Source organism: Microtus pennsylvanicus, chromosome 4 (assembly GCF_037038515.1).
Source record: "Microtus pennsylvanicus isolate mMicPen1 chromosome 4, mMicPen1.hap1, whole genome shotgun sequence".
In the NCBI taxonomy this organism is placed as follows: Eukaryota; Metazoa; Chordata; class Mammalia; order Rodentia; family Cricetidae; genus Microtus; species Microtus pennsylvanicus.
In genome coordinates this window covers 68,385,920-68,398,873 of record NC_134582.1, presented here as the reverse complement: position 1 = coordinate 68,398,873, position 12,954 = coordinate 68,385,920, and positions in this window count along the sequence as shown.

Here is a 12,954-nt window from a genome sequence, read left to right as displayed (position 1 = left end):
GAGAGCTAACAAAACACACGGCAAAATGTAGCTTAATATAAATAGGTTAATTTAAGTTTTAAGAGCTAGTTGGGAATAAGCCTGAGCTAAGGCCAAGCTTTTATAATTAATAAAAGTCTCCACATATTATTCAGGAGCTGGGGTCCAAAGAAACACCTGCAGGGCTTTGGATTTGGTTTTGCACCATCATTGTCAACAGTGACCATTCGTCCTCCTACAGGCTTCCTAGTGCGGGTGATAAGCTCTACAGCAGCCAACTATGTTAGTTAGCGCTTCCATCTCGGCAACAAATCTCTGGAAAGATTGATTTGGGCGCAGTTTGTCCTGACTGGGGGTGTGACAGCAGAGCAAATCTGGGCAACAGTACCCATGCCCGGGAGCCTGCCCTTCTTCCCTCCTTCTTTCCAGCCCTAACCCTGTGAGGAACGCTGCCTGCTCGGCCTCCTCTCGGCTGACCTTTCCTAGAAATGCTTCACAGAATACTTGAGGCATGCTCTCCTCACCCTGCTGACAGTCAAGGTTACCCATCACATTGACCAGCAAAGGTGGCTCAGCAGGTATTGTAAAGACATTTCTTCAAAAACCTGGCAACTTAAGTCCAATCCCTGAAACTCATGTAAAGGTGGAAGGAGAGAACCAATTCCCACAAGTTTGACACTTTTAATTTTTATTGAGCTCTCCATTTTTCTCTGCTCCCCTCCCTATCTCTCCCCTCCCCTTCAACCCTCTCTCAAGGTCCCCAGCTCCCAATTTACCCAGGAGATCTTGTCTCTTTCTTTCTTTCTTTCTTTCTTTCTTTCTTTCTTTCTTTCTTTCTTTCTTTCTTTTTTTGTTTTGTGGGGTTTTTTTTTGGTGTTTGTTTTCTGTTTTTTTGGGGTTTTTTGGTTTTTTTCGAGACAAGGTTTCTCTGTATCTTTGTTGCCTGTCCTGGAACTAGTTCTTGTAGACCAGGCTGGCCTGGAACTCAGAAAGATCCACCTGCCTCTGCCTCCCGAGTGCTGGGATTAAAGGCGTGCACCACCACCGCCCGGCTAGATCTTGTCTTTTTCTACTTTCCAAGTAGATTAGATCCATGTAAGTCTCTCTTAGGATCCTCATTGTTGTCTAGGTTCTCTGGGATTGTGATTTGTGGGCTGTTTTTCTTTGCTTTATGTTTTAAAACCACTTATGAGTGAGTACATGTGATAATTGTCTTTCTGTATCTGGGTTATCTCACTCAAAATGTGTTTTCTAGCTCCATCCATTTGCCTGCAAAATTCAAGATGTCATTTTGTGTGTGTGTGTGTGTGTGTGTGTGTGTGTGTGTTACTCCTTTGTGTAAATGTACCACATTTTCCTTATCCATTCTTCAGTTGAGAGGCATTTAGGTTGTTTCCAGGTTCTAGCTATGGCAAACAATACTGCTATGAACATAGTTGAGCACATGTCTGTAGTGATATGAGCCGCGTGGCCACTTCCTGCTGCCCAGCTCCCGCATGGCTAGATTAACCCGAAATAACAACATGCAAATTGTATTCTTTTAAACACTGGCTGGCCCATTAGTTCTAGCCTCTTATTGGCTAATTCTCACATCTTGCTTTAACCCATATTTAATAATCTGTGTTGCACTACGAGGTGCGGCTTACCAGGAAAGATCTTAACCTGCATCTGTGTCGGGTGGGAGAATCATGGCGACTGACTTCACTGCCTTCTTCCCAGCATCCTGTTCTGTTTACTCCGCCTACCTAATTTTCTGTCCTATTAAAGGGCCAAGGCAGTTTCTTTATTTAACCAATGAAATCAACACAAAACAGAAGACTCTCCCATATCACATGTTCTTGTGGCACGATTGAGCATCCTTTGGGTATATACCCAAAAGTGGTATTACTGGGTCTTGAGGAAGGGTGTTTCCTAATTTTCTTAGACATCACCACACTGACATCCAAAGGGGCTGTACCAGCTTGCACTCCCACCAGCAATGCAGAAGTGTTCCCTTTACCCCACATCCTCTCCAGCATAAGTTGTCATCAGTGTTTTTGATCTTGGCCATTCTTACAGGTATAAGATGGAATCTCAAAGTTGTTTTGATTTGCATTTCTCTGATGACTAAGAATGTTGAACATTTCCTTAAGTGTCTTTCAGCTATTTTAGATTCTTCTATTGAGAATTCTCTGTTTAGGTCTGTACTCCATTTTTTTTATTGGATTATGTGTTCTTTTGATGACCAATTTTTTGAGTTCTTTGTATATTTTGGAGATCAGACCTCTGTCTGATGTGGAGTTAGTGAAGATCTTCTCCCATTCTGTAGGCTGTTGTTTTGTCTTGTTAATCATGTCCTTTGCTTTACAGAAGCTTTTCAGTAGCTTTTCAGTTTCAGGAGGTTCCATTTATTGTTTCTCTCAGTGTCTCTGCTGCTAGGGTTATATTTAGGAAGTGGTCTCCTGTGCCAATGAGTTCAAGTGTACTTCCCACTTTCTCTTCTATAAGGTTCAGTGTGGCTGACTTTATGTTGAGGTCTTTGATCCATGTGGGTATGAATTTTGTGTGTGGTGATAGATATGATCTATTTTCATTTTTCTACATGTTGATATCCAGTTATGCCATCACCACTTGTTAAATATGCTTTCTTTTTTCCATTTAATATTTTTTTTTGCTTCTTTATCAAAGATCAGGTGTTCGAAGATGTATGGATTGATATCCGAGTCTTCTATTCGATTCCATTGGTCCTCCTGTTTGTTCTTATGCCAATATCAGGCTGTTTTCAGTACTGTAGCTCTGTAGTAGAGTTTGAAGTCAGGGATTGTGATGCCTCCAGACCTCCTCTCTATCTTAAGCTGAAACAAAATGGCAGCGGTTGCCCCTAACAAAGATGATGCCAAGGTCACGAGGTCTAAACACAGAGGAACCAAGGGATTTTCAACAGACAGAAATAACAAGAGACATAGAGGATGCATAGAACATACATTTAAACAGAATCATATCTGTGTGGCCACACCATTCACACATTATTTTATACAAGAAATATACGGGAAAATTCCTCCACGGCGGGTGCAGGCAGTGAGGGCTGAGACTGAAATAGTTGCCTCATGGACCCGACCAGTTTTGCCAGCTTCTGTGGGACCCGCAGCAGTAGTGGTGGCAGAGACAGGGCTCTGTGACCAGATAGAACAGGTAGACAGGCCTGGTCATTGTGGGAGGCAGCCCAGAGAAGGGAAAAGAAGACAGGTATGAGTTGGCATGGCTGGATAGAAACTTTTCCATCTGCCTGTTTGCTGACAGAAATTAATCTCCCGTGTTGGGGGTCTACCATTAGACAGCCACTGTAGGTTGTTATTTAGGGGTACATAGGCCATTTTCCATAGCTGGGGAAGGGACGTGAGACAAGATCCAACAGCAAATTTATTTTAGGCATCCCTAAAATAATGTGAGGATCAAGCAGATTGGTTCGAACCAGGCCAAGCCCCGTCAGCACAGGGACTGGGGTCCAGGATCACTCCGAGTGGCCCAAAGGACAATAGTCCAAGACTAAGGACAACAGTCTGGTACAAAAAACTAGATCCCGGTCCTCAGCTGTGGGGAATTACCAGAGATGAACTTCAGCAAACGCTGACCTGGAGGAGGGGACAGAGATGGAGCGGACAGGAAGTTGGAAAGTGGTCTGGGTCCAGGATCCCCATGGGCAGGAGGGAACATGGAGAGAGCCTGGTCAAGTCACACACCAATGTTATAATTTATGGTGCAGTGTAGGTGATCCTGGAAGGTCCCGCTGCGGGTAGGAGAGGCTGCAGTTGGGAAACCAACAGATATCCATGCAGAGAGAGCTTGGGTATAAAGTTAATGGGGATTGGGAGGATATAAGGGTAAGGGAGTTATGGAGGGGAGAGAGAGAGCGAGCAAGAGAGAGACAGAGAGAGACACAGTGAGAGAGAGATAGAGAGAGGGGGGGAAGAGGGGGAAGGTAGAGGCAGAGACTGCCTCTTCAGAAGAAGAAAGGACAGAAAGAGAGAGAGAAGAGAGGAGGCAGGAGATCAGCTTGTCTTGGCAGGAAGGGGGAAACTGGAGCGGGCAGAGCTTGTTTCTTAAAGGGACAGCGTGCCCAGGTGACAGGGCAGGCCAGCATAATTAAAATTATAACAGTAGTTATGTGGCCCAGGGCAGCTTAGCCACACATATGGGGCCCAGGTCACACAGTTGCCATGACAGGCTTCATTAAAAACCAGCCAAGGGGCTGGAGAGATGGCTCAGAGGTTAAGAGCATTGCCTGCTCTTCCAAAGGTCCTAAGTTCAATTCCCAGCAACCACATGGTGGCTCACAACCATCTGTAATGGGGTCTGGTGCCCTCTTCTGGCCTGCAGGCATACATTCAGACAGAATATTGTATACATAATAAATAAATAAATATTGCCGGGCGATGGTGGCGCACGCCTTTAATCCCAGCACTCGGGAGGCAGAGGCAGGCGGATCTCTGTGAGTTCGAGACCAGCCTGGTCTACAGAGCTAGTTCCAGGACAGGCTCCAAAGCCACAGAGAAACCCTGTCTCGAAAAAACCAAATAAATAAATAAATAAATAAAAACCAGCCAAGAAAGTAGACTTGAGTTTTAATTCACCTGCAGGCAGCACATAGTTCCAGAAAAAGCCACAAGCTGACACCACCCTGGGTCAGGCCAGCTTCTAAGGGCAAACACCTGACATTCCAAACACCCCAACTGTTAGATAAGATTAGATAAGAACACTAGATGTCCTTGAGCCCAGCACACACCTATCCCCCTTTTGCCAAGACACCCCTAGACAAATGCTAGTCAATCAGGGTTCTGAACCCTAAACATTCCCTCACCCCCCCCCATCCTCTACTGTGATAAAACCCTACCCTCCCGTCTGCACATTTGTACAGTTGGACACAGGGGGTCAAAGCTTGAGCTTGAAAAAGGGGTTTGTTTTTGCATAAGAAGGGCCCAGACCCTCCCCCAGCACCCTTCCTCCTCCCCCAGCTTTGGCAGCCATGGCATGGCAGGCCTCAGGAAAGACCCAGCAAGATGTAGGTGTAATGGTCTGTCCTGTCCCTTTACATCCAGTCCACTCCCTCTCCCGTCCACTGCCGAGGTGGGCAGATCTTCCTTCTTTTTCCATCTCCCAAAGAGGTAGCTCCTGCAGTGGCTGCTCTCTCTCTGCTCTTTTCCCTTCTCCTCTTCCCCTCTTTCCTTTCCCCTCCATACCCCACTAAATAAATACTTTCTCTGAATGGTGTGCCTATCCATCTTGCTCTCTCACCCACCATGCAGCTCCCTGCCTGGGACCCTGCTGCCTTCATGGCCTTCCGTGGTCTCAGGACCCACTGCCCAGTGCTGCCCCTCGGGGACCTGCAGCATTTTACCTAAACTCAGAAGACTCTCCTGCTCCTTCTCCTGGGGTCAGAATCCGGAGCCGGGTATTTTTCCCACAACAACCATGTGTCCCATCTGCCTGAACGTGGACCTCTACACACACCAGCAGCTTCAGTGGTGAGTTTTTCCCTTTCAGCCCCCAACCACAGCCTTCACGGCTACGGTTGAGCCCTTTGTTGCTTTCCATAGCTAAAAACGTGACCAGACAACCCGGGGTCAGTCCTCCCACGCTAGCACTGAACAGGCTGTGTGGTGCACTAGATTGGGGACCCAGAGCCACTCTGATTTTTCTTTCTCTTTTCTTTTTCTTTTCTTTTAGACTATTGTAAGTGGTCCCCGCCATAAGAGACCACTAGAAACAGCCTCTAGGCCTCTCCGGCTTCCGAGTGGCCTGGACCAAAGCCAGTCAGGCTTTAACACCCTGCCTTTTACAGGCCCTGCGGTGTTCGCTGCCATTTCATACCTCACCTGTAAAGAAGGATGCTCTTCTATAGGCCCAGTGGGTTTTTTTTGGTGGGTTTTCCTGTCTTCAGCTATGGTATAAACCCTCAAACTACACTCTGCCAATGTTCCACCAGCTCTGTTTTTCCCTGCCATAGCTGCCAACAAGATTGGTCCAATCCACAAGGCAGCTGTTTTCAATTCCAGCCTTTGCTCCCCACCGTGGCTTGTGGCATGGCAACTCCACGACAGGACGGATCACACCTCTAGTCTCTCGTTATTTTGTTTAAAACCCCCACAGCTCAAAAACTGTGGCTTTTCTATACATGAGATCACTACCATTTTGACTGAGGGCAGGTGACTTCACCACCATCTTAACTGAGAGCCAGGTCAGGTGACCAAGTTCTACCATCTTTACTGAGGTATTCCTTGCCTGGGTCCCTGGTGTTAACTCTGTTACATGGATGGCCTTACTGCCATCTTAACTGAGGTTAGGTGACTTCACCACCATCTTAACTGAAAGCCAGCCAGGTCAGGTGACCAAGTCCCACCATCTTTACTGAGGTATTCCCTGCCTGATTCCCCCATGTTGACTCTGTTACCTGTATGTTTTGTGCAGTGGCATGCCTTTGGTACGGCCCACCAAGAGCATCCACTTCGCCCAATTCCTGTTCACTGTGTGTGCGCACACTTGAAACTTAAATGCACCTATGTTTAGTGTTAAATGTTATAATTGTCTGTTCATTGCATCTCATTTCAGACAACAAAAACAATGTCTCATGTTTAAAATTAGTATGTACTTTTAAGTCTCTTACAAAAAATACTATATATGTAATCCAATCCTTATTTAAATTAAGCTATTCTCTACTATTGTCAGCTCTGCCGTTAACCTTCTCTTGTAAGCAGTTTTTTCTTCTGTCTTTTACAAGTATGAATTGTAGTAATATGAACGGCGGCGGGGCTGCATCCCGACACCCGCCTGCCCGGCTAGCTTATGCCCCGAAATAATTACACGGAAACTGTATTCTTTTAAACACTGCTTGGCCCTTAGCTCTAGCCCTTACTGGCTAATTCTGATATTCCAATCAACCCATCTCTAACAATCTGTGAGCACCAGTCTTACCGGGAAGATTCTAGCCTAAGTCCATCCTGGGTCGGAGCTTCATAGCGTGCGTCTTCCCTGGAGCAGGTAGCATGGCGTCTCTCCTGCGTCTGCTCCGGAGAGGAGAGCTGCGGAGTCTGACCTCACTTCCTCTTCCTCCCAGCGTTCTGTTCTGTTTACTCCACCCACCTAAGGGTGGACCTATCCAATGGGCCTAGCAGTTTCTTTATTGCTTAGCCAATGAAATCAACAGATTGATATATGACACTCCCACATCACTTCCCCTTTTTCTGTTTAAACAAAAAAAGAAAGGCTTTAACTTTAACATAGCAAAATTACATATAACAAAACAGTTATCAAGTAAAAGCTACATCAGAAACATTTATACATATAACAAAATTGACCGTAAATCTCTATCAATAAAGCAAAATCTATACTAATGCAAATTATTCATGTCTATATCATATCCCCCTTTAAATGTAAAAGAACATTTATAAACCATATTTGGGAACATGGGCGCAGTTTTTTCTCTCCAAACTGCTTCCTGCTGAATGGGGGCGTCGTTAATTAGGTCTTTCATGGTATAACCTGTGTGCTAGTTTCATCTCAGTTGGCAGTTGAGCAAAGCAATTTTCTGAAGATGTTCACAGCAACCCTTCAGGAGGACGTGGTCCATCATACCAAATCAGAATAGAAGAAATCCATAGAGTCTCATCCTCTGTGAAAACAAAAGAAGAATCTCTTTTCCAAAGTATCATATCCTTAGATCCAAATTCTGAAATCATACCCTCATGATATTCGTTCTGGTTCCACTGGGCAGCCCATATAATGAAATGTCTCTCTGTACTTAGCTCCTTCACAGTCAAAAATTTTAAAGAAAACACAATGTACATAATCCAGACTCTCTGTGAATTTTCCATCTTTACGCGGCTTATTTTTATTTATATCTATAACTATCTGTACTCTGTCTCTTTAAAGACTTTACTTTTACTTTTTTCTTTTTAAACCATTAACTTTATTCTCTATATTCTTTTTCTTCTCTCTCCCAAGCCAACGTACATTCATCCAACAGTGTGACTCATTTAGTGGTCTGAATCTGTCCTATTGTGAATCTGCAATTTTTTACTATCCAGGAGCACTTTTGATTTGCGCCTTTAAATCACTAGGCGCTTAAGAATCTAAGCTGTGACATTCCTAAGTTAACTTTTTGCTTTTTGAGCGTACATCTATAGACCAGGCTGTCTTTGAACTCTCAGAGATCCGCCTGTCTCTGCCTCCCAGGCATTGGGATTAAAGGTGTTTGCTACTACTTGAACTCACAGAGATCTGTTTGTCTCTGCCTTTTAGGCACTGGAATTAAAGGCGTGTGCTACCACACCTTGAAGTCACAGAGGTTTACTTTAAGAATTTTAACTTTTAGTCTGCATATATTTTTAACACACAGTAAACCATTTAGAAATTTTCATTGTCTTTGAATCTCTCTTTACTGTATATCTCTCTTTTTCTGACCACATGAGTCTTTAATTTACCAAACAATCTCAGTAGGACTAAAGCCGTGGCTTTGACGGCTGGATCCTTAGCTTTCCAGCCTCATGGCTGAGGTACTGGCTGTAGCCCTGTTTATAGCCACAACTGGCATTTCAAGGTCCCTGCCAGCCAGCAAGCTACAACAGACAACACTCAAGTCCTCTCTCAGTAGCCGGCCCTCCTGCCTCAAACAGTCAGAGTTTGCCCTGGCAGGATGGCCCAGAAAGCCGGCATTTTAAAACAACACAGGTTTGTTCCTGCTGCTGAGTCAGGAAAATTTCAAAATGGAGGACATACCATTTTGTGCTAGCTCTGGGGTCACCAGGTAGGAGCGGCACTCAGCACTTTAATTCTGAGACTGAGCACGCAGCACAGAAATTCTTTTCATCCAAGTTACATCCAAATCTGACACACAGAGCACTGCGCAGTCTGAAAACACGTCCCTGTATGGCGGCAGGAATCCGCCATGCTCTTCCGCCTGCCTAAGCCTGATTCTGCCTTCTGCCCAGGAGCAGGCAGGGAGCTCTGAGTCATCTTCATGGTCTCAGAGCACTCTCCTTCCGATCCCAAGCGGGAACACAAACATAAAGCCAGAGTTTGCACTGGCGGCACAGCCCCGGGAAGCCACACTTTAAAATAACGCAGCTTTTTTTTCTGCTGCTGTTGCTGAATCAGGAAATCTCTCTACAGCACGCCACCAACAAACAGCAAAAATCTGTGTTAAATGCTCTCTCCCTTATTTTTAAGCCTTCTCAGGTTTTTTAAGTGGGTTTAGTTAGCCACACGTCTGGGCGTCATTTGTAGTAATATGGAGCGGTGGCAGGGCTGCGTCCCCAACACCCCAAGCCGTCTGCCCGGCTAGCTTATGCCCCGAAATAATTACACGGAAACTGTATTCTTTTAAACACTGCTTGGCCCTTAGCTCTAGCCCTTACTGGCTAATTCTGATATTCCAATCAACCCATCTCTAACAATCTGTGAGCACCGGTCTTACCGGGAAGATTCTAGCCTAAGTCCATCCTGGGTCGGAGCTTCATAGCGTGCGTCTTCCCTGGAGCAGGTAGCATGGCGTCTCTCCTGCGTCTGCTCCGGAGAGGAGAGCTGCGGAGTCTGACCTCACTTCCTCTTCCTCCCAGCGTTCTGTTCTGTTTACTCCACCCACCTAAGGGTGGACCTATCCAATGGGCCTAGCAGTTTCTTTATTGCTTAGCCAATGAAATCAACAGATTGATATATGACACTCCCACATCAATGAATCTTACCTGTTAAGTTGAGAGCCAATACAGTCAAGCTCGGACCCAGCTCTCCAGACAGATTCTACAGTATAGTTAGAACTCATCTATACCTGGTAAACAGCCCTCAACTGTTCAGAGATCTGGGGAATATGGCATTTAAATATTTACTTATTAAAAAAATTCATAGCGCCGGGCGATGGTGGCGCATGCCTTTAATCCCAGCACTGGGGAGGCAGAGGCAGGCGGATCTCTGGGAGTTCGAGACCAGCCTGGTCTACAAAAGCTAGTTCCAGGACAGGAACCAAAAAGCTACAGAGAAACCCTGTCTCGAAAAATCCAAAAAATAAAAATTAAAAAACTTAAAAAATTCATAGCAAAAGGAGACAGGTTGGCTCCTAGCAGCAGCACTCTATTTCCTCCAAAAAAAAAGGGCAAAAGACAAATGGGCACAAAACAATGTCCATCCCCAATTTGCTTCAACTGTCAAGTGCTGACCACTGGGAAAAACTGCCTTTCATCTAAACTGAAGATATCCAGATATGGACAGAATCACTGGAATCAACAGCCTAGCTGCTCAGGTCAAGGTAGGCTTGTCTTCCTACAGATTTTTTAGCCCACAGGATCTTCTGGAGCCTGGCAGGCCTTGCACTAAACAGTAAAAGGCAGTAAGACCCTCAGTGACAATGGAGGACCCTAAGGAGTAGCTCTGGGTACCAATCAAGTTTTTTTTTTTATCAATAACTCAAGTAAAATTTCATCCTTCTCAAAGATCTCTGATACAGTTCGACAGCTGAGAGGTTTTGTCAGTTTAAAAGGACAACCTCACCAAACAAATTTCATCAAAATACAAGTTATTAAGGTGTGTACCTGCAAGTTATAAAGGTTTGAGGACAAATATAAGTTATCAAAATTCTCTCTCACACCTTCAGTCTTAAAGATACTTTTTATTATGCAAAAATATCTGTCACAGTCATTCTGATATAAATATGCTGCTGTTTAAAACTTATGTTTTCACAAACCCAAAAAAGTTCTTGTGAGTTCCAGGAAGCTGAATTTAAGGATCCACCTTAAACAGGTCAGATACACCCCTCTCAATTCCCTGGTCCTAAAAAATTTTTTTTTCTAAACTTAACTTTGTCCTGTTCTACCAATATCTTAAACAGGTGTAAGAGACACCAGACAGTCCCATATCACAATGGACAGGAACAAAGAGACCAGCTATGCCAATATATGACCAGCACCCAGCTTTCTCAGGTACCCCCCCCCAAGATGATGCCCACAAATAAGCAGGAAGTCATCTTGGGAATCCGCCACCCCAATTCCTTTAACCTGTTGTGCATAACCTCCCACCTTTTTATTATAAATGAAATGGGAATGTAATGGTCTGTCCTGTCCCTTTAAGAGACAAGCCATGCCCACTCCCTCCCTGTCTACCTCCTAGGCAGGCAGATTTTGCTCCACTTCAAGCCTGCAAGTCTCTTTCTATCTCTCTCCCAAAGAGGTAGCTCCTGCAGTGGCTTCTCTCCCCTATCCCACCCCCCACTCCCCACCTCCCCTCCTGCTTTGTTTCTTTTTCTCTCTCTGGTGCAGCTTCCTGCCTGGGATCTGGCTGCCTTTGTGGCCTGCTGTGGTCTCAGGACCAGCCACCCAGTGCTGCCACTCAGGGACCTGCGGCATTTTTTCTTAAACCATTACAGTAGGCCCCTCACTCAGCAAAATGTGCTGAGCCCCCAATCTTGTCCTAATTACTGGGAAGAAACTGCCAGGCATCTTCCACGTAGTTAAGATGCAATCAGAAGTTAGCTGGGGGCTCTAGATGCGCTTTACTGATAATGGCGGATGGAAGTAACTGCCCCCACCATGGCCCCTAGGTACAGCTGCAGCTGACCAGTCAGCTCAGGACAGGTTTCCCCAGCCTGGAGGTGCGCCAATCCTGAGGCTGTTACTGTGCAGCTAGCAGACCCCCAGATGCCTCCTTTGCTCTACCCCCAATATATATGTGTGTGTGTGTGTGTGTGTGTGTGTGTGTGTGTGTGTGTGTGTGTGTGACCTGCCCCAGTGCAACTTGGGGTCCCTCCTGCTCCACCTGGATGGACACTGGAGGACCCAAGTTTGTTGTAGCCCACTCCAACAGAAAATCATCAGGGCCCTAAAGCTTAAGAAACGTTAGACTGAGAGAAATTGAGGCAAAAAACACAGGACATATTTGGGGGCTGCCAGCTTACCCTGGCCAGACTTGAGTTTATTTCAGAGTTTGCTTATATACAAAAGCAGAACAAAGCACAGCACAGTCAGTGTCTGACCACAGGACCATTCCTGGCCTGAGTGAGCAGTCTCCAATCTAACAAGTGCTTGCTGCTCAGAAGCAGCCTCACTTTCTTTCCTGATGTTCCTGAGGTTTGGCGTCAGCAGTGTTTCTTCTACTAGACAGAGTGTTCTTTTCTCATGGGCAAAATTCTCTTTCCCATGGGGTAATCAGAACTTTCTCACAGCCTCAAGGATTCAGGCAGAGCAGGCAGCTTGAACTCAATGACTTTTTGAAGTCATAATTGATTGCAGATGGAAACTGAGTCACTTGTGGGCCACCACATGAGTTAACTCATAATTAAATGGACTCTTTGCTTTTGCATCAGATTGGTCTCTTGGTGGTTTTGAGGATCCAGACTCTGGGCACAACACATACAGATTCGGACTCCTTGGTGGTCTTTGGGAGACTCTGAGATCTGGGCATAACAGTAGTGTTCTTCACTATAGTTCAAGCCATTGTTACTGCTGGCCCTTGGCCATCCACTCCCTGAGATCGCCAAGCTCCCTGACCACACCACCTACTAGCCTCACGGCTTAACACACTGAGAAAATATGTCAAGGCAAGTCTAGGCAGCCCTCGCTCACCCACTGACAAGCTAGCCTTCCCCATTGCCATCTACCCACCACACAGCTGTCAGAAATATTTGGTAACCAAGCTGCAAGCAGTGCACTCGCTTTTAATGTCGTTTTCCTGCTTGCTATTTATTTTGTTATAGCTAGTTTTGTGCTCTATTTTATCTTGGCACTTGTGATTTGAACCTGAACAACACCCCAAAGCGCATGAGTTGAAAGTCTAGGTGACCAGCTAGAGGGGCCATATAATCTCCAAACCGAGTTACTCTATTTCTATGTGCCTGTTTCATTTTCAGTAAACTTGAGGGAAGGATACTCTTTTCCTCAAGGTCGGGTTGGGATTAAAACACTGCCCAGTGCTTGGACGTAGTGCCAAATAACGCTTATGCTCATCCAGTCATTTTGT